The sequence below is a fragment of the Pristiophorus japonicus genome, chromosome 19, assembly GCF_044704955.1.
Source record: "Pristiophorus japonicus isolate sPriJap1 chromosome 19, sPriJap1.hap1, whole genome shotgun sequence".
Taxonomy (NCBI): Eukaryota; Metazoa; Chordata; class Chondrichthyes; family Pristiophoridae; genus Pristiophorus; species Pristiophorus japonicus.
In genome coordinates this window covers 73,747,530-73,769,329 of record NC_091995.1, presented here as the reverse complement: position 1 = coordinate 73,769,329, position 21,800 = coordinate 73,747,530, and the positions used below count along the sequence as shown (strand labels likewise).

Genomic DNA, 21,800 nt, shown 5'->3' with positions numbered 1-21,800 from the left:
AATTCCTTGCCGCAGAGAGTTGTTGATGCCAGTTCATTGGATATATTCAAGAGGGAGTTTGATATGGCCCTTACGGCTAAAGGGATCAAGGGATATGGAGAGAAATCAGGAAAGGGATACTGAGGAATGATCAGCCATGATCTTATTGAATGGTGGTGCAGGCTCGAAGGGCCGAATGGCCTATCCTGCACCTATTTTCTATGTTTCTATGTTTCTAACGGAATGGAGCATGGACCGACCGGAATGGTTCACATACCGACCAGAATAGAGCATGGACCTACCGGAATGGATCACTTACCAACCGGAATGGATCATGTACCTTCCGGAATGGATCATATACCTACCGGAGTGGAGCGCGGACCTACCGGAATGGATCATGATCACAGCGGAATAGGGCATGGACCTGCAGGAATGGATCATGGACTGTCGGAATGGAGCACAGTACTCGCAGAATGGTGCATGGACCAACCGGAATGGGGAATGAACCTATCGGAATGAAACATATACCTTCTGGAATGGGGCACGGACCTACTGGAATGGAGCACGGACCTTCCGAATGGATCATATACCTACCAGAATGGATCATGGACCTATCGGAATGGGGCATGGACCTACCGGAACGGGGCATGGACTTACTGGAATGGATCAAGGGCCTGCCAGAATGGATCAAGGGCCTGCTGGACTGGAGCATGGACCTACCAGAGTGGAGCACGGAACTACCGGAATGGTGCATCAGTACCTAATGGAATGGATCATGGAACGACCGGAATGGGCACGGACCTACCGGAGTGGAGCCCGGACCGACCAGAATGGATCATGTACCTAACGGAATGGATCATTAACCGACCGGAATTGGGCACGGACCTACCGGAATGGATCACGGACCTACCGGAATGGATTATGGGCTGACCGGAATGGATAATGTACCTTACGGAATGGATCATGGACTAACCGGAATGGAGCATGGACCTACCGGCAATGGATCATTGACCTACCAGAATGGATCATGCACCGACTGGTACGGACCATGGACCTATCGGAATGGAGCACGGACCTACCGGAATGGATCATGAACCGGCTGGAATGGAGCACGGACCTACCGGAATGGATCATATACCTACCGGAATGGAGCATGGACCTACCGGAATGGATCATGAACATAGCGGATGGGGCATGGACCTGCAGGAATGAATCATGTACTATCGGAATGCAGCACGGTACTCGCGGAATGGGGCATGGACCTACCAGAATGAATCATATACCTTCCGGAATGGGGCACGGACTAATGGAATGGAGCACGGATTGACTGGAATGGATCATGGACCTATCGGAACGGATCATGGACCTACCGGAATGGATTATGGTACTCCTGGAATGGGGCATGGACCTATTGGAATGGGGCATGGACTGACTGGAATGGAGTTCCAACCTACCAGATTGGAGCATGGACCTACCGGAATGGGGCATGGACCTAGTGGAATGGATCATGGACCTTCCGAAATGGATCATGGACCTACCAGAATGAAGCACGGAACTACCGGAATGGTGCATCAGTACCTAACGGAATGGATCATGGAATGACCGGAATGGGCACGGACCTACCGGAGTGGAGCACGGACCTACCGGAATGGATCATGAACCTACCGGAATTGGGCACGGACCTACCGGAATGGATCACGGACCTACCGGAATAGATCATTGGCTGACCGGAATGGATAATGTACATTACGGAATCGATCATGGACTAACCGGAATGGAGCATGGACCTACCGAAATGGATTATGTACATACCGGAATGGATCATGGACCTACCAGATTGGAGCACGGAACTACCGGAATAGGGCATCAGTACCTACTGGAATGGATCATGAAGATACCGGAATGGATCATAGGCCTACCGGAATGGATCATGTACCGACCGGAATGGGGCACGAACCTACCGGAATGGAGCACGAACCTACCGGAATGGAGCACGGACCGACCGGAATGGATCATGTACCTACTGGAATGCTGCACGCACCAACCTGAATGGATGATGGACCTACCGGAATGGATGTTGGACTTACCGGAATGGGGCATGGACCGACCGGAATGGGGCATGGACCTACTGGGATCGATCAAGGACCTACCAGAATGGATCACAGCCCTACCGGAATGGAGTATGGACCAACGGAATGGGGCATGAACCTACCGGAATGGATCACATACCAACCGGAATGGATCATGTACCTTCTGGAATGGGGCACGGACCTATCGGAATGGATCATAGACCATCCGGAATGGAGCATGGACCTACCGTAATTAATCATATACCTAGCAGAATGGGGAGTGGGCCTGCAGGAATGGATCATGGACCTATCGGAATGGAGCGCGGTACTCCCAGAATGGGGCATGGACCTACCGGAATGGGGCATGGACCTACCGGAATGAGGGATGGACCTACTCGAATGGATCAAGGACCTACTAAATGGAGCATGGACCTACCAGAATGGATCAAAGACCTACCGGAATGGGTCCCTTACCGACGGAATGGATCATGTACGTTCCGGAATGGGTCACGGATCTACCGGAATGGATTATGGACCTACCGGAATGGAGCATGGACCAACGGAATGGAGCATGGGACTACCGGAATGGTTCACATACCGACCAGAATAGAGCATGGACCGACCGGAATGGATCACTTACCAACCGGAATGGATCATGTACCTTCCAGAATGGATCATATACCTACCGGAATGGAGCAAGGACCTACCGGAATGGATCATGATCACAGCGGAATAGGGCATGGACCTGTAGGAATGGATCATGGACTATCGGAATGGAACACAGTACTCGCGGAATGGTGCATGGACCAACCGGAATGGGGAATGAACCTATCGGAATGGGGCATGGACCTACCGGAATGAATCATATACTTTCCGGAATGGGGCACGGACCTACCGGAATGGAGCACGGACCTACCAAACGGATCATATACCTACCAGAATGGGTCATGGACCTATAGGAATGGGGCATGGACCTACCGGAACGGGGCATGGACTTACTGGAATGGATCAAGGGACTGCCGGACTGGAGCATGGACCTAGCGGAATTGATCATGGACCTACCAGAGTGGAGCACGGAACTACCGGAATGGTGCATCAGTACCTAACGGAATGGATCATGGAACGACTGGAATGGGCACGGACCTACCGGAGTGGATCCCGGACCTACCGGAATGGATCATGTACCTAGCGGAATGGATCATGAATCTACCGAAATTGGGCACGGACCTACCGGAATGGATCACGGACCTACCGGAATGGATCATGGGCTGACCGGAATGGATAATGTACCTTACGGAATGGATCATGGACTAACTGGAATGGAGCATGGACCTACCGGCAATGGATTATGTACATACCGGAATGGATCATGGACCTACCAGATTGGAGCACGGAACTACCGGAATGGGGCATCAGTACCTACTGGAATGGATCATGAAGATACCGGAATGGATCATGAGCCTACCGGAATGGATCTTGTACCGACCGGAATGGGGCACGAACCTACCGGAATGCAGCACGAACCTACCGGAATGGAGGACGGACCGACCGGAATGGATCATGTACCTACTGGAATGGAGCACGGACCAACCTGAATGGATGATGGACCTACCGGAATGGATGATGGACTTACCGGAATGGAGCATGGACCTACTGGAATGGATTATGTACATACCGGAATGGATCATGGACCTACCAAATTGGAGCATGGAACTACCAGAATGGGGCATCAGTACCTACCGGAATGGATCATGAAGATACCGGAATGGGGCACGAACCTACCGGAATGGAGCACGAACCTACCGGAATGGAGCACGGACCGACCGGAATGGATCATGTACCTACTGGAATGGTGCACGGACCAACCTGAATGGATGATGGACTTTCCGGAATGGGGCATGGACCGACCGGAATGGGGCATGGACCTACCGGAATGGGGCATGGAACTACTGGGATGGATCAAGGACCTACCAGAATGGATCACAGCCCTACCGGAATGGAGTATGGACCAACAGAATGGGGCATGGACCAACAGAATGGGGCATGGACCTACCGGAATGGATCACATACCGACCGGAATGGATCATGTACCTTCTGGAATGGGGCACGAACCTACCGGAATGGATCATGGACCATCCGGAATGGAGCATGGACCTACCAGAATAAATCATATACCTAGCAGAATGGGCAGTGGGCCTGCAGGAATGGATCATGGACCTATCGGAATGGAGCATGGTACTCCCAGAATGGTGCATGTACCTACCGGAATGGGGCATGGACCTACCGGAACGGATCATGGACCTATCGGAATGGGGCATAGACCGACCGGAATGGGGCATGGACCTACTGGAATGGATTATGGTACTCCCGGAATGGGGCTTGGACCTATTGGAATGGGGCATGGAATGAGTGGAATGGAGTTCCAACTTACCAGAATGGAGCATGGACCTACCGGAATGGATCATGTACCTATCGGAATGGAGCATGGACCTACTGGAATGGATCAAGGACCTGCTGAAATGGGGCATGGACCTACCGGAATAAATCATATACCTTCCGGAATGGGACATGGACCTACCAGAACCGATCAGGGACCTTCCGGAATGGAGCATGGTTCTACTGGAATGGATCAAGGACCTGCTGGAATGGGTCTTGGACCGACCGGAATGGATCAAGGACCTACTGGAATGGATCATGGACCTATCGGAATGGAGCGCGGCACTCCCAGAATGGGGCATGAACCTACCGGAATCGGGCATGGACCTACTGGAATGGATCTTGGGCCTACCGGGATGGATCAAGGGCCTACTGGAATGGAGCATGGACCTACCAGAATGGAACAAAGACCTACCGGAATGGAGCACGGACCAACGGAATAGAGCATGGACCTATCGGAATGAGGGATGGACCTACTCGAATGGATCAAGGACCTACTAAATGGAGCATGGACCTACCAGAATAGATCAAAGACCTACCGGAATGATTCACATACCGACCAGAATAGAGCATGGACCGACCGGAATGGATCACTTACCAACCGGAATGGATCATGTACCTTCCGGAATGGATCATATACCTACCGGAATGGAGCAAGGACCTACCGGAATGGATCATGATCACAGCGGAATAGGGCATGGACCTGTAGGAATGGATCATGGACTATCGGAATGGAACACAGTACTCGCGGAATGGTGCATGGACCAACCGGAATGGGGAATGAACCTATCGGAATGGGGCATGGACCTACCGGAATGAATCATATACTTTCCGGAATGGGGCACGGACCTACCGGAATGGAGCATGGACCTACAAAATGGATCATATACCTACCAGAATGGGTCATGGACCTATCGGAATGGGGCATGGACCTACCGGAACGGGGCATGGACTTACTGGAATGGATCAAGGGCCTGCCGGACTGGAGCATGGACCTAGCGGAATTGATCATGGACCTACCAGAGTGGAGCACGGAACTACCGGAATGGTGCATCAGTACCTAAAGGAATGGATCATGGAACGACCGGAGTAGATCATCGACATATCGGAGTGGAGCACGGACCTGGCGGAATGTATCATGTGCCTACCAGAATGGAACACAAACCTACTGGAATTGATCATGGACCGACCGGAATGGATCATGTACCTACTGCAAGGATCATTGACCTACCAGAATGGATCATGCACCGACTGGTACGGACCATGGACCTACCGGAATAGATCATGGGCTGACCGAAATGGAGCATGGACCTACCGGAATGGATTATATACCTACCGGAATGGTTCACATGCCGACCGGAATGGGGCACAGACCTACAGGAATGGAGCACGGACCTACCATAATGGATCATAGACCTACCAGAATGGACCATGGACCTACCTGAATGGAGCACGGAGCTACCGGAATAGAGCACGGACCTACCGGAACGGATCATGGACCTACCGGAACGGATCATGGAACTCCCGGAATGGGGCATGGACCTACTCGATTGAATCAAGGACCTACTGGAATGGAGCATGGACCTACCGGAATGGATCATGGACCTATCGGAATGGGGCACGGTACTCCCGGAATTGGGCATGGACCTACCGGAATGGGGCATGGACCTACTCGAATGGATCAAGGACCTACCGGAATGGAGCACGGACCAACGGAATGGAGCATGGACCTACCGGAATTGATCACTTACCGACCGGAATGGATCATGTACCTTCCGGAATGGGTCACGGACCTACCAGAGTGGAGCACGTACCTACCGGAATGGGGCATCAGCACCTACTGGAATGGATCATGGAAGATACCGGAATGGATCATGGGCCGACCGGAATGGATCATGTACCTACCGACATGGATCATGTACCTTGCGGAATGGGTCACGGACCTACAGGAATGGAGCACGGACCTACCGAATGGATTATGTACCACCGGAATGGATTATGTACCTACTGGAATGGATCATGAACCTACCAGATTGGAGCACGGAACTACCGGAATGGGGCATCAGTACCTACTGGAATGGGTCATGAAAATACCGGAATAGATCATGGGCCTACCGGAATGGATCATGTACCTAGCGTCGTGGATCATGTACCGACCGGAATGGAGCACGAACCTACCGGAATGGAGCACGTACCGACCTAGATGGATCATGTACCTTGTGGAATGGGGCAAGGACCTACCAGAATGCAGCTGGGACCTAGTGGAATGGGGCACGGACCTACCGCAATGAATCATATACCTTCCGGAATGGGGCATGGACCTACCAGAATGGAGCACGGATCTACCGGAATGGATCATATATCTACCGGAATGGTGCACAGACCTAGCTGAATGGATGATGGACCTACCGGAATGGAGCTTGGACCTAACGGAATGGAGCACGGACCGACCTGAATGGAGCACGGCCCGACCGGAATGGAGCACGGAGTTACTGGAATGGCGCACGGAGCTACCGGAATGGACCATGGACCTGCCGGAATGGATCATGTGCTAAATATATTCAAAAAGGAGTTAGATGTAGTCCTTACTACTAGGGGGATCAAGGGGTATGGCGAGAAAGCAGGAATGGGGTACTGAAGTTGCATGTTCAGCCATGAACTCATTGAATGGCGGTGCAGGCTCGATGGGCTGAATGGCCTACTCCTGCACCTATTTTCTATGTATGTTTCTATGTATGTTTCCGGAATGGATCATGGACCTACCGGAATGGAACATGGACCAACCGTAATGAATCAACCGTAATGGATCATGGACCAGCAGAATGGATCATCGACCTACCAGAATGGATCACAGACCTACCGGAATGGAGCACGGACCAACGGAATGGATCATGGACCTACCGGAATGGATCACATACCGACCGGAATGGAACATGGACCAACCGTAATGAATCAACCGTAATGGATCATGGACCAGCAGAATGGATCATCGACCTACCAGAATGGATCACAGACCTACCGGAATGGAGCACGGACCAACGGAATGGATCATGGACCTACCGGAATGGATCACATACCGACCGGAATAGAGCATGGACCTACAGGAATGGTGCAGGGACCGACCGGAATGGAGCACGGAGCAAGCGGAATGGATCATGGACCTACCAGAATGGAGCATGGACCTACCGGAATGGATGATGGACCTACTGGAATGGAGCACGGACCGACCGGAAAGGAGCACGGACCGACCGGAATGGAGCACGGACCAATGGAATGGATCATGGACCGACCGGAATGGATCACATACCGACCGGAATAGAGCATGGACCTACCGGAATGGATCACATACCGACCGGAATGGAGCATGGACCTACCGGAGTGGAGCATGGACCGACCAGAATGGAGCAGGGACCGACCGGAATGGAGCACGGATCTAGTAAAATGGAGCACGGAGCTAGCGGAATGGACCATGGACCTACCAGAATGGAGCATGGACCTACCGGAATTGATCATGTACCTACAGGAATTGGACACGAACATACCTGAATGGATCATGTACCTACCGGAATTGGGCACGACCCTACCTGAATGAATGATGGCCCTACCGGAATGGAGCATGGACTGACCGGAATGAAGCACGGACCTACCGGAATGGAGCACGGACCTACCGGAATGGGTCATGGACCTACAGGAATGGGGTTTGGACATCCCGGAATGGATCATGGACAGAATGGAATGGATCATGGGCCTACTGGTACAGTCCATGGACCTATCGGAATGGAGCACAGAGCTACCGAATGCATCATGGACTGACTGGAATAGAGCATGGACTTAACGGAATGGATTATGTCCGACTGGAATGGATCACGGAGCTAACGGTTTGGAGCACGGAACTACTGGAATGGGGCATCAGTACCAACTGGAATGGATCATGAAGCTACCGGAATGGATCATGGACCTACCGGAATGTATCATGTACCTACCGGCATGGACCATGGACCTACCAGCATGGACCATCCTCTTGGAATGAGTGATCACAGTATGGTTGAATTTGTAATACAGATTGAGGGTGAGGAAGTTGTGTCTCAAACGAGCGTACTATGCTTAAACAAAGGGGACTACAATGGGATGAGGGCAGAGTTAGCTAAAGTAGACTGGGAACACAGACTAAACGGTGGCACAATTGAGGAACAGTGGAGGACTTTTAAGGAGCTCTTTCATAATGCTCAACAAAAATATATTCCAGTGAAAAAGAAGGGCGGTAAGAGAAGGGATAACTAACCGTGGATAACCAAGGAAATAAAGGAGAGTATCAAATTAAAAACCAATGCGTATAAGGTGGCCAAGGTTAGTGGGAAACTAGAAGATTGGGAACATTTTAAATGACAGCAAAGAATGACTAAGAAAGCAATAAAGAAATGAAAGAAAGATTATGAAAGTAAACTTGCGCAAAACATAAAAACAGATAGTAAAAGCTTTTACCGATATATAAAATGGAAGAGAGTGACTAAAGTAAATGTTGGTCCCTTAGAAGATGAGAAGGGGGATTTAATAATGGGAAATGTGGAAATGGCTGAGACCGTAAACAATTATTTTGCTTCGGTCTTCACAGTGGAAGACACAAAAACCATGCCAGAAATTGTTGGTCACGGGAATGTGGGAAGGGAGGACCTTGAGACAATCACTATCACTAGAGAGGTAGTGCTGGACAAGCTAATGAGACTCAAGGTAGACAAGTCCCCTGGTCCTGATGAAATGCATCCCAGGGTATTAAAAGAGATGGCGAAAGTTATAGCAGATGCATTCGTTATAATCTACCAAAATTCTCTGGACTCTGGGGAGGTACCAGCGGATTGGAAAGCAGCTAATGTAACGCCTCTGTTTATAAAAGGGGGCAGACAAAAGGCAGGTAACTATAGGCCGGTTAGTTTAACATCTGTGGGGAAAATGCTTGAAGCTATCATTAAGGAAGAAATAGCGGGACATCAAGATAGGAATAGTGCAATCAAGCAGACGCAACATGGATTCATGAAGGAGAAATCATGTTCAACTAACTTACTGGAATTCTTTGAGGATATAACGAACATGATGGATAGAGGTGTACCGATGGATGTGGTGTATTTAGATTTCCAAAAGGCATTCGATAAGGTGCCACACAAAAGGTTACTGCAGAAGATAAAGGTACGCGGAGTCAGAGGAAATGAATTAGCATGGATCGAGAATTGGCTGGCGAACAGAAAGCAGAGAGTCGGGATAAATGGGTCCTTTTCGGGTTGGAAATCAGTGGTTAGTGGTGTGCCACAGGGATCGGTGCTGGGACCACAACTGTTTACAATATACATAGATGACCTGGAAGAGGGGACAGAGTGTAGTGTAACAAAATTTGCAGATGACACAAAGATTAGTGGGAAAGCGGGTTGTGTAGAGGACACAGAGAGGCTGAAAAGAGATTTAGATAGGTTAAGCGAATGGGTTAAGGTTTGGCAGATGGAATACAATGTCGGAAAATGTGAGGTCATCCACCTTGGAAAAAAAAACAGTAAAAGGGAATATTGTTTGAATGGGGAGAAATTACAACATGCTGCGGTCCTTGTGCATGAATCCCAAAAAGTTAGTTTGCAGGTGCAGCAGGTAATCAGGAAGGCGAATGGAATGTTGGCCTTCATTGCGAGAGGGATGGAGTACAAAAGCAGGGAGGTCCTGCTGCAACTGTACAGGGTATTGGTGAGGCCGCACCTGGAGTACTGCGTGTAGTTTTGGTCACCTTACTTAAGGAAGGATATACTAGCTTTGGACTGGGTAGAGAGACGATTCACTAGGCTGATTCCGGAGATGAGGGGGTTACCTTATGATAATAGATTGAGTAGACTGGGTCTTTACTCGTTGGAGTTCAGAAGGATGAGGGGTGATCTTATCGAAACATTTAAAATAATGAAAGGGATAGACAAGATAGAGGCAGAGAGGTTGTGTCCACTGGTCGGGGAGACTAGAACTAGGGGGCACAGCCTCAAAATACGGGAGAGACAATTTAAAACCGAGTTGAGAAGGAATTTCTTCTCCCAGAGGGTTGTGAATCTGTGGAATTCTCTGCCCAAGGAAGCAGTTGAGGCTAGCTCATTGAATGTATTCAAATCACAGATAGATAGATTTTTAACCAATAAGGGAATTAAGGGTTATGAGGAGCAGGCAGGCAAGTGGAGCTGAGTCCACGGTCAGATCAGCCATGATCTTTTTGAATGGCGTAGCAGGCTCGAGGGACTAGATGGCTGACTCCTGTTCCTAATTCTTATGTTCTTATGTTATGTATGTTCTTATGTACCTCCCGGATTGGAGCATGGACCAATCATAATGGATCATGGACGTACCGGAACAGATTATATAACTATCGCAATGGATCATGGACCTACCGGAATGGATCATGGAACTAACGGGATGGATCACAGACCTACCGGAATGGATCACAGACCAACGGATCTGCATGGACTTACCGGAATGGAGCATGGACCTACCAGAATGGATCACATACCGACCGGAATCGAGCATGCACCTACAGGAATGGATCATGGACCTTCCGGAATGGGGCACGGACCCACCTGAATGCGGCACAGACTTACCGGAATGGATGATGGACCTACCGGAATGGAGCACGGACCTACCGGAATGGGGAATGAACCTATCGGAATGGGGAGTGAACCTACCGGAACGGGGAATGAACCTATCGGAATGGGGCATGGACCTACCGGAATGGGGAATGGGCCTACCGGAATGGAGCACAGACCAACGGAATGGAGCGCGGACCTACCGGAATGGATTATGGACCTACCGGAAAGGGGCATGAACCTATCGAAATGGGGCATGGACCTACCAGAATGGAGCACAGACCAACGGAATGGAGCATGGACCTACCGGAATGGATCACTTACCGACCAGAATGGATCATGTACCTTCCGGAATGAGGCATGGAGCTATCGGAATGGAGCACGGACCTACCGGAATGGATCATGAACATAGCGGAATAGGGCATGGACCTGCAGGAATGGATCATGGACTATCGGAATGGAGCACGGTACTCGTGGAATGGTGCATGGACCAACCAGAAAGGGTAATGAACCTATCGGAGTGGGGCATGGACCTACCGGAATGAATCATATACCTTCCGGAATGGGACATGGACCTACCAGAATGGTGCACGGACCTACCGGAATGGATCATATACCTACCAGAACGGATCATGGACCTACTGGAATGGGGCATGGACCTACCGGAACGGGGCATGACCTACTGGATGGACCATGGACCTACCGGAATGGATCAGGGGCCTACCGGAATGGAGCACAGAACTACCACAATGGTGCATCAGTACCTAATGGAATGGATCATGGAACGACCGGAATGGAGCACGGACCTACCGGAATGGATCATGTACCTTACGGAATGGATCATGAACCTACAAGATTGGAGCACGGAACTACTGGAATGGGGCATCAGAACCGACTGGAATGGGTCATAAAGATACCGGAATGGATCATGGGCCTACTGGAATGGATCATGTACCTACCGTCATGGATCATGTACCAACCGGAATGGGTCACGAACCTACCGGAATGGAGCACGGACCGACCGGAATGGAGCACGGATCGACCTAGATTGATCATGTACCTTGTGGAATGGGGCAAGGACCTACCAGAATGGGGCACGGACCTACCGGAATGGGGCACGGACCTACCTGAATGGAGCAAGGACCGACCTGAATGGAGCACGGACCGACCGGAATGGAGCAGGGACCGACCGGAATGGAGCAGGGACCGACCGGAATGAATCATATACCTTCCGGAATGGGGCACAACCTACCGGAATGGAGCACGGATCTACCGGAATGGATCATATATCTACCAGAATGGTGCACGGACCTAGCTGAATGGATGATGGACCTACCGGAATGGAGCTTGGCCCTAACGGAATGGAGCACGGTCCAACCGGAATGGAGCACGGACCGACCGGAATGGAGCACGGAGCTACTGGAATGGCGCACGGAGCTACCGGAATGGACCATGGACCTACTGGAATGGATCATGTACCTTCCGGAATGGAGCACAGACCTACCGGAATGGATCATATACCTACCAGAACGGATCATGGACCTACTGGAATGGGGCATGGACCTATCAGAATAGGGCAAGGACCTACTGGAATGGACCATGGACCTAACGGAATGGATCAAGGGCCTACCGGAATGGAGCAGGGTCCTACCAGAATGGATCATGGACGTACCGGAATGGATCATGGACCTACCGGAATACAGCACAGAACTACCATAATGGTGCATCAGTACCAAATGGAATGGATCATGGAACGACCGGAATCGGGCATGGACCTACCGGAATGGATCATCGACCTATCGGCATGGAGCACGGATCTACCGGAATGGATCATGTACCTTATGGAATGGATCATGGACTGACCGGAATGGAGCATGGACCTACCAGAATGGATTATGTACCTACCGGAATGGATCATGAACCTACCAGATTGGAGCACGGAACTACTGGAATGGGGCATCAGTACCTACTGGAATGGGTCATAAAGCTACCGGAATGGATCATGGGCCTACTGGAATGGATCATGTACCTACCGTCATGGATCATGTACCGACCGGAATGGGTCACGAACCAACTGGAATGGAGCACGAACCTACCGGAATGGAGCACGGACCGACTTAGATGGATCATGTACCTTGTGGAATGGGGCAAGGACCTACCGGAATGCGGCAGAGTCCTACCGGAATGGGGCACGGACCTACCTAAATGGAGCACGGACCGACCTGAATGGAGCACGGACCGACCGGAATGGAGCACGGACCGACCGGAATGAATCATATACCATCCGGAATGGGGCACAACCTACCGGAATGGAGCACGGATCTACCGGAATGGATCATATATGTAACCAGAATGGTGCACGGACCTAGCTGAATGGATGATGGACCTACCGGAATGGAGCTTGGCCCAACGGAATGGAGCACGAACCGACTGGAATGGAGCACGGACTGACCGGAATGGATCATCGACCTACCAGAATGGATCACAGACCTACCGGAATGGATCACATACCGACCGGAATAGAGCATGGACCTACCGGAATGGATCACATACCGACCGGAATGGAGCATGGACCTACAGGAATGGATCATGTACCTTCTGGAATGGGGCACGTACATATCTGAATGCAGCATAGACCTACCGGAATGGAGCTGGGACCGACCGGAATGGATCACAGAGCTAGCGGAATGGAGCACGGGGCAAGCGGAATGGAGCACGGAGCTACCGGAATGGAGCATGGACCGACCGGAATGGAGCATGGACTGACTGGAATGGAGCACGGACCGACCGGAATGGAGCACGGACCGACCGGAACGGGACATGGACCGACCGGAATGGATCACGGACCTACCGAATGCATCATGGACTGACCGAAATGGAGCATGGACGTACCGGAATGGATTATGTCCTACCGGAATGGACCACGGACCTAACGGTTTGGAGCACGGAACTACTGGAATGGGGCATCAGTACCTACTGGAATGGATCATGGACATACCGAAATAGATCATATAACTATCGGAATGGATCATGGACCTACCGGAATGGATCATGGAACTAACGGAATGGATCGCAGACCTACCAGAATGGATCACATACCGACTGGAATGGAGCACGGACCTTCAGGAATGGGGCACGGACCTACTTGAATGGAGCTACCGGAACGGGGAATGGACCTACCGGAATGGATCATGGACCTACCAGAATGGAGCACGGACCTATTGGAATGAATCATATACCTTCCGGAATGGGGCACAGACCTACCGGAATGGAGCACAGACCTACCAGAATGGAGCACAGACCTTCCGGAATGGATTATGTACCTACAGGCAAGGATCTTGGATCTATCGGAATGGAGCACGGACCTACCGGAATGGAGCATGGACCTACCGGAATGGAGCACAGACCTACCGGAATGGATCATATACCTACCGGAATGGAGCACAGACCTACCAGAATGGAGCATGGACCTACCGGAATGGAGCATGGACCTACCGAAATGGATTATGTACCTACAGGCAAGGATCTTGGACCTATCGGAATGGAGCACGGACCTACCGGAATGGAGCATGGACCGACCGAAATGGATTATGTACCTACCGGAATGGATCATGGACCTAATGGATTGGAGCACGGACCGGCCGGAATGGAGCACAGACCAACCAGAATGGAGCTCGGACCTGCAGGAATGGAGCATGAACCTACTGGAATGGATCAGAAACCTACCGGAATCGGGCATGGACCTACCGGAACGGGGAATGGACCTACCGGAATGGAGCATTGACCTACTGGAATGGAGCACGGACCTATCGGAATGAATCATATACCTTCCGGAATGGGACACGGACCTACCGGAATGAATCATATACCTACCGGAATGGAGCACAGACCTATCGGAATGGATCATGGACTGACCGGAATGGATCATGTACCTACCGGCAAGGATCATGGACCTATCGGAATGGAGCACGGACCGACTGGAATGGATCATGGACCGACCGAAATGGATTATGTACCTACCGGAATGGATCATGGACCTAATGGATTGGAGCACGGAACTACCGAAATGGGGCATCAGTACCTACTGGAATGGATCATAAAGATAACGGAATGGGTCATGGACCTATCAGAATGGATCATGTACCGACCGGAATGGGGCACGAACCTACCGGAATAGAGCATGGACCGACCTGGATGGATCAGGTACCTTGCGGAATGAGGCATGGACCTACTGGAATGCGGCATGGACCTACCGCAAGGGATCATGTACCTACCGGAATGGATCATGGACTGACCGGAAAGGAGCATGGACCTACTGGAATGGATTACGTATCTACCAGAATGGATCATGGACCTACCGGAATGGAGCACGGACTTACCGGCATGGCGCACGGACATACGGGAATGGCACACGGATATACCGGAATGGAGCACGGACTTAATGAAATTGCCCATGGAACTACCGGAATGGATCATATACCTTCCGGAATGGGGCACGGACCTACTGGAATGGATCATCGACCTACCAAAATGGAGCAGGGAGCTACCGGAATGGAGCATGGACCTATATGAATGCTGCAAGAATTTCCCAGAATGAGGGATGATCTCCTGGAATGAAGGATGGACCTCACAGAACGGTGCACGGTTCTCCCTGGAATTCGGCATGGATCCCCCGGAATTGGGCCTGGAACTCCCGCAATGGGGCAAGTTAATAAGGTATGTGAAAAACAACAGTGGTTCTCCGTACTGAATGTTGGGAAACACCACTGTATCCCTCCCTCCCGTCCAAAAAACAGCCATTCACCACTACTCTCTGATTTTTGTCCCTTAGCCAATTTTGTATCCATCCCATGGGCTACAATTTTGGCTACAATAGGCTAACGAGCCTATTATGTGGTACTTTATCTAATACCAAAGTCCATATACACAACATCAACTGCATTGCCCTCAACACCCTCTTTGTTACCTCATCAAAAAACTCAATCAATTTAGCCAAACTGGATGTGCTCTTCACCTATCTGTACTGGCTCGCCTTTATTAGTCCATGCTTGGCTAAGTGGCTGTTAATTGTCTCCAGAATTATGGTTTCTAAAAGCTTCTTCACCACCGACATTAAAATGACTGGCCTAATGCCTACCAGTGAATCCCTACTCTCACCAAATTCTCAGCTTCCACTCCGATTGCGATTCACTGTCTCCAAGCTCTGTTTTTCTGCAAACAAGTGCCAAATATATATAGATACACTTTTTGGGAGTCACACAACTTACAACTGCATGGCAAAAAGAAACATTTAAAATTCTGACGGGACTGGACAGGTTAGATGCAGGAAGAATGTTGCCGATGTTGGGGAAGTCCAGAACTAGGGGTCACAGTCTAAGGATAAGGGGTAAGCCATTTAGGACCAAGATGAGGAGAAACTTCTTCACTCAAGAGAATTGTGAACCTGTGGAATTCTCTACCACAGAAAGTTGTTGAGGCCAGTTCGTTAGATATATTCAAAAGGGAGTTCGATGTGGCCCTTACGGCCAAAGGGATTAAGAGGTATGGAGAGAAAGCAGGAATGGGGTACTGAAGTTGCATGATCAGCCAAATGGCCTACTCCTGCACCTATTTTCTATGTTTCTATGTCTCCAATCTATCCACGTAACTGAAGTCCCTCATCCCTGGAACCATTTTTGTAAATCTTTTCTACACTCTCTCTGAGGCCTTCACACCCTTCCTAAAATGCGGTGCCCAGAATTGAACACAATAGTCCAGTTTCGGCCGAACCAGTGTTTTATAAAGGTTCATCATAACTTCCTTGTGCTCTACACCTCTACTCATGAAGCCCATGATCCGGTATGCTTTTTTAACCGCTTTCTCAACCTACCCTGCCACCTTCAACGATTTGTGCACATATTCCCCCAGAACTCTCTGTTCATGCACCTCCTTCGCTCTGTGCATGCACCTCCTTATCACTTTTGGATCACTTCTGAAGTGCAGTCGCCGTTCAGAGAATCAGATACAGCACAGGAGGAGGCCATTCGGCCCATCGAGTCTGCACTGGCTCTTTCGAACAGTTCGGGGCCGAAATTGCCCCCCTCTTTAAGGACCATTGCCGCCTCTGAGAGGCAGTAATAGGGCAGTAAGGCCTTTCCGACCGGGGGCCAGGCGGATGAGCTGACCCTTCTGAAATTGCCCCCGAGCCGGGGGCGACGGAAGCGGGTTTCTGCCACGCCCGTGTTCCCGTCCCGTCGGGCAGGCGCCAACCCCAACCGGCAGCAACCACTTACTGCCCCGTAAGGAAAATTGTCCCGCGGGAGCGGAGCCGCCGCTCGGTGCCCCCGACAGTTTTCCCGGCGGGAAGCTGCTAGTGGCTGGGCGGCGCATCCACCCTTACAGGGAAAGGCGCTCCGCCATGTTATGTTAATTGTTGGTCGTCTCCGAGGTCGGCCCAACGGTGGCGGCCACAGGGTCGGCTGGGCCTCCAACAGGCAGGCATGCACCCACCCTTGGGTGCCAGACCGCTGGCCTGGCCGAAGCCCTCCCTGATGGCCCAGTGGGCGCCACTAAAGTGGCTGCAGAGCTTGCAGCGGCCCTCCCATTTAAGTGAAGGGGAGGGGCATTTCTACGCTGTGTCACGCTGATACGCTCAGCGCGGCGCTGATGACACCGCCCGCCTTCCGACCCACATTTGTCCCACAGATGCCCAAACACCGCCCTGACAATTTGAAAGCGTTTAAGAGGCCAAAATCCCTCTATTCTCCGCCCCAAGGATTCGAGCGGCGAATAATCATTTAATTCGAATTATCCACTCCGTTTGGGGCGGAGGGCAAATTCATCCCATAGTCTTTTTTGAAATTCCAATTTCCTTTTGAAAGTTATTATTGAATCTCCTTTTCGGGCAGTGCATTCCAGATCATAACAACTCACCGAGTAAAAAAAAGTCTCCTCATGTGCCCCAGTCTTTTCTGCCAATTTTCTTAAATCAGTAACCTATGGTTACCAACCCTCCTGCCAGTGGAAACAGTTTCTCCCTCGTTACTCTATCAAAACCCTCATAATTGTGAACACCTCTATTAAATCTTGCCTTAACCTTCTCTGTTCTAAAGAGAAAAAAATCCCAGCTTCTGCAGACCCTCCACATAACTGAAGTCCCACATTCCTGATACCGTTCTGGTAAATCTGCTCCACACTTTCTCCAAGGCCTTGACCTCCTTCCTAAAGTGTGTTACGTGGGCAGCCGAGACATCGACAGTGTATTCTCAATATTTGTCCCATAGAATATACAGTACAGAAACAGGCCATTTGGCCCAACCTGTCCATGCCACGTTTATACTCCACTCGTGCCTCCTCCCGTCTTTCCTCATCTAACTCCAACAGCGTAACTAGAGCCCGTCAATATAAGATAGTCACCAAGAAATCCAATAGGGAATTCAGAAGAATCTTTTTTACAGAGTGGTGAGAATGTGGAGCTTGCTACCACAGGGAGTGGTTGAGGTAAATATTAGAGATTCCCTTCTCAGTCATATGTTTATTCAGCTTCCCCTTAAATGCATCTACACTATTCGCCTCAACCACTCCCTGCGGTAGCAAGTTCCACATTCTTACCACTCTCTGGGTAAAAAAAGTTTCTTCTGAATTCCCTATTGGATTTCTTGGTGACTTTCTTATATTGATGGCCTCTAGTTTTGCTCTTCTCCACAAGTGGAAACATTCTCTCTGTGCCTACTCTATCAAAACCTTTCATAATGTTAAAGACATTTATTAGGTCACCCCTCAGCCTCCTTCCACTTTCCTCCCTCCCCTCCGAAAGGTGTTGACTTCGGCTGGACTTTGGGTGGGGGGGGGGGAGAACAGGAGAAACTAGACAATCTAGATTAACGGCAGAAAGTGACGGGTACAAACTGCAGACACAATACTCTTACTGCAGAGCACTCAGATAGCCAGAATTCAACAACACAGAAGAAGAAAGCGGGTCAGTCCTTTACAAAATGTAAAATTACCTGTGGTTACTGCAAGTCTGTTGAAACCTGAAAGGATAACCAGATATCAGGAGCAATTACATACACTAGCGCTGGTATTAGCTGTTAAGATGTAGTCAGCTGGCAACATCGTCAGATTTATTTTATTGTCGCAATGCTGGTGGTCCCCTCCCTGTTTTGGTACGGAGTTATACAGGTCAGGCAGCTTTCAGGTTTGACCCTCATTCTCTACTGAATTCGCGTCCCAAACTAGGGTAGCAGTGGGGATACGATATAGAATTTACAGCACAGATACAGGCTGTTCGGCTCAACAGGTCCGTGCTGGTGTTTATGCTCCACATGAGCCTCCTCCCACCCCTCTTCATCTCACCCCATCGGCACAACCTTCTATTCCTTTGTCCCGCACGTACTTATCTAGATTCCCCATAAATGCAACTCTGATGTTTCTCCTGAATTCCCTATTGGATTTATTAGTGACTACCTTAGATTCATGGCCCCCAGTTCTGGGCTCCCCCACGTGGAAACATCCTCTCTACGTCTACCTTAACAGCCCCCTTCATTATCTTAAAGATCTCTATCAGGTCACCCCTCTGTCTTCTGTTTGCTAGAGAAAAGAGCCCCAGCCTGTTCAGTCTTTCCTGATAAGAATAACCTCTCAGTTCTGATATCAACCTTGTAAATGAATGTTGCACCTTCTCCAGTGCCTCTACATCCTGTCTGTAATATAGGGGCCAGAACCAGTACTCCAAGTGTGGCAGTTGTGACAATTGGCCTTGCACCACACCAGGAAGACCAATCTATCTGGGGTCCTGCTTCTGATTCCTGCTGGAACATTGGTAGGTGTGAATGCCAGGGGAGGACAGGATTGGGCTAGAGTGGGATGGCCATCACTGTGGACACTCGCTGTCAAGGCCCACACATGAAAAATGGTCACTGAGGCAACAGCTCAATTTGGAGAGACAGATTCCTGGAATGAGAGGGTTGTCCTATGAGCAGAGATTGAGTAGAATGCGTACTGCGGGCTTCCTCCAAAGCGGTGCAGGCAGCGGAAGCGTTGCTTGAGCACACTGATGGTGTGTTCTGTTATGATCCTAGCGGCAGCATGACTCCCATTGTAGGTCTGCTGTGCATGTGTGTGTGGGTTCCTGACCGGAGCCATGAGCCAAGTTCGTGAGGGGATCACCTTTGTCATCCAGTAGCCAGCCCTTGACTTGCAGCGGTGGGTCAAATGCAGCTGGTACAGAGGACTGCCGCAGAATGAAGGAGAGGTGACGGCTGCCAAGATACCAGGCCTTCATCTGCACGATGCACTGCCTGTGGTCACACACCAGCTGCACATTGTGTGTGGGCTTTCTGGCAGGCTTGCCAATGCACCAAGCATTTTGTTGTGTACACCCATCAGCCTTCTTCTGTAACCTGGCTCATCGAAGTCCTCATCTGAATCCTCTACAATAGAACTAGTGTGCACAATCATCGGCCTTCTTCTGTAGCCTGAGACACTGCTCCTTTAAATAGGCACAGTGACACTGCCCCTTTAAACAGGCACGAAGTCCTCATCTGAGTTCTCTACAATAGAACTAGTGTGCGACCCCATTCTCTAGCGAGCTGACACCAGTGTTGTCCTTCCCCCTTCCCTGGCTCCTGTGCACTTGTGCCCGGTGTCTTACCACGGGCAGATCCCTCCTCTATCAAGGGGAAGCCACCTCTCCTTGCAGCCCCGATACACCTCCCCTTTCAGAGGTGCAGGCTGACTTTATGTAGCACTAGCCACTCATGATATTGGGCCCCTACATTAGCATGCAGCTAATGAACGGGGCGGGCAGCGCTGGCTGCACGCGGCAATCGTGGAAATCCAACAGGCAGCAGGAATTTACCGTGCTGTCTGTAGTGCTAGGAACGGGCGCGGGTTAATCGCGTACTGCGACCCCCACGCGCCCATTTTCGGGGATTATCCAATTTAAACAGAAATAATCCCGGCTCCCCGTAGGCAATCTAGCTAGCGTCATCTCTCCTCACAACTCCACCGGTCAACCCTGGCCTATTGCCCCCACACAGCATTGCCCTCCCCAGTCCCAGCTCCATGGCAATCACTGTTCTGCAGAGTACGGGATGGCATTTGTTGGAAAAATAATAGAATGTGAACGATGCTCGCCATTATTAAATTGGCCAGAATCTTGTGGCGAGGAAGAGATACCGTGATTTGTGAATCGCCACTACATGATTTTTATGAAGTTGCGGCATTTGCACATTAATTGTCCATTAAAATCGCCACAAATTGTTAAGTCTGGTAATTAACAGCATAAGTACCCTTTTAACGATGTGATAATTGTTAAAGACTGCCAGTCAACCTATCTGGCCCAGAAAGTGAACAATTAAAAATGTGGTGTGAATTGTTTTAGGAGATTTTAAAAATGTCAAATATAATTTTTTTTTAGTTCTTACTTTTCCTTTCTGTCTCTCTTTTTTCTCTCTCCCTTCATTCAATCTGTCTTTGTCTCTCTTTATTTCTGTACCTGATTTGACTCTAACTCACCCTCCTTCTTCTGTTTCTTTCTCAATCCTCAAATCTCATTGGTTAAGGAGAGACACTGTTGGCTCTGTCATTCACCGAGGTCCCCGATGCCCCGTTGCCCTCGGCACACCATTATCAGCTCACACTTCCAGCAAGTTACAGGGCAAAAGTAACGTTGAGCTGAAGTGTGCAGGAACAAGTCTAACGGGCTCCCCACGAGATGGGCTGCTCCAGCAAGTTC

General features: G+C 50.3%; 1 protein-coding gene across 1 annotated transcript in view; it reads right to left on the bottom strand.

Annotated features, from left to right (window-relative positions):
• LOC139230265 (uncharacterized) overlaps positions 1-21,800 on the bottom strand; it is a 209,895-nt gene that overhangs the window by 176,409 nt on the left and 11,686 nt on the right. The window contains exon 3 of the mRNA XM_070862095.1: positions 19,069-19,095. The gene's annotated coding sequence lies outside the window, so the exon portion shown is untranslated. The remainder of the gene's footprint in view (positions 1-19,068; positions 19,096-21,800) is intronic.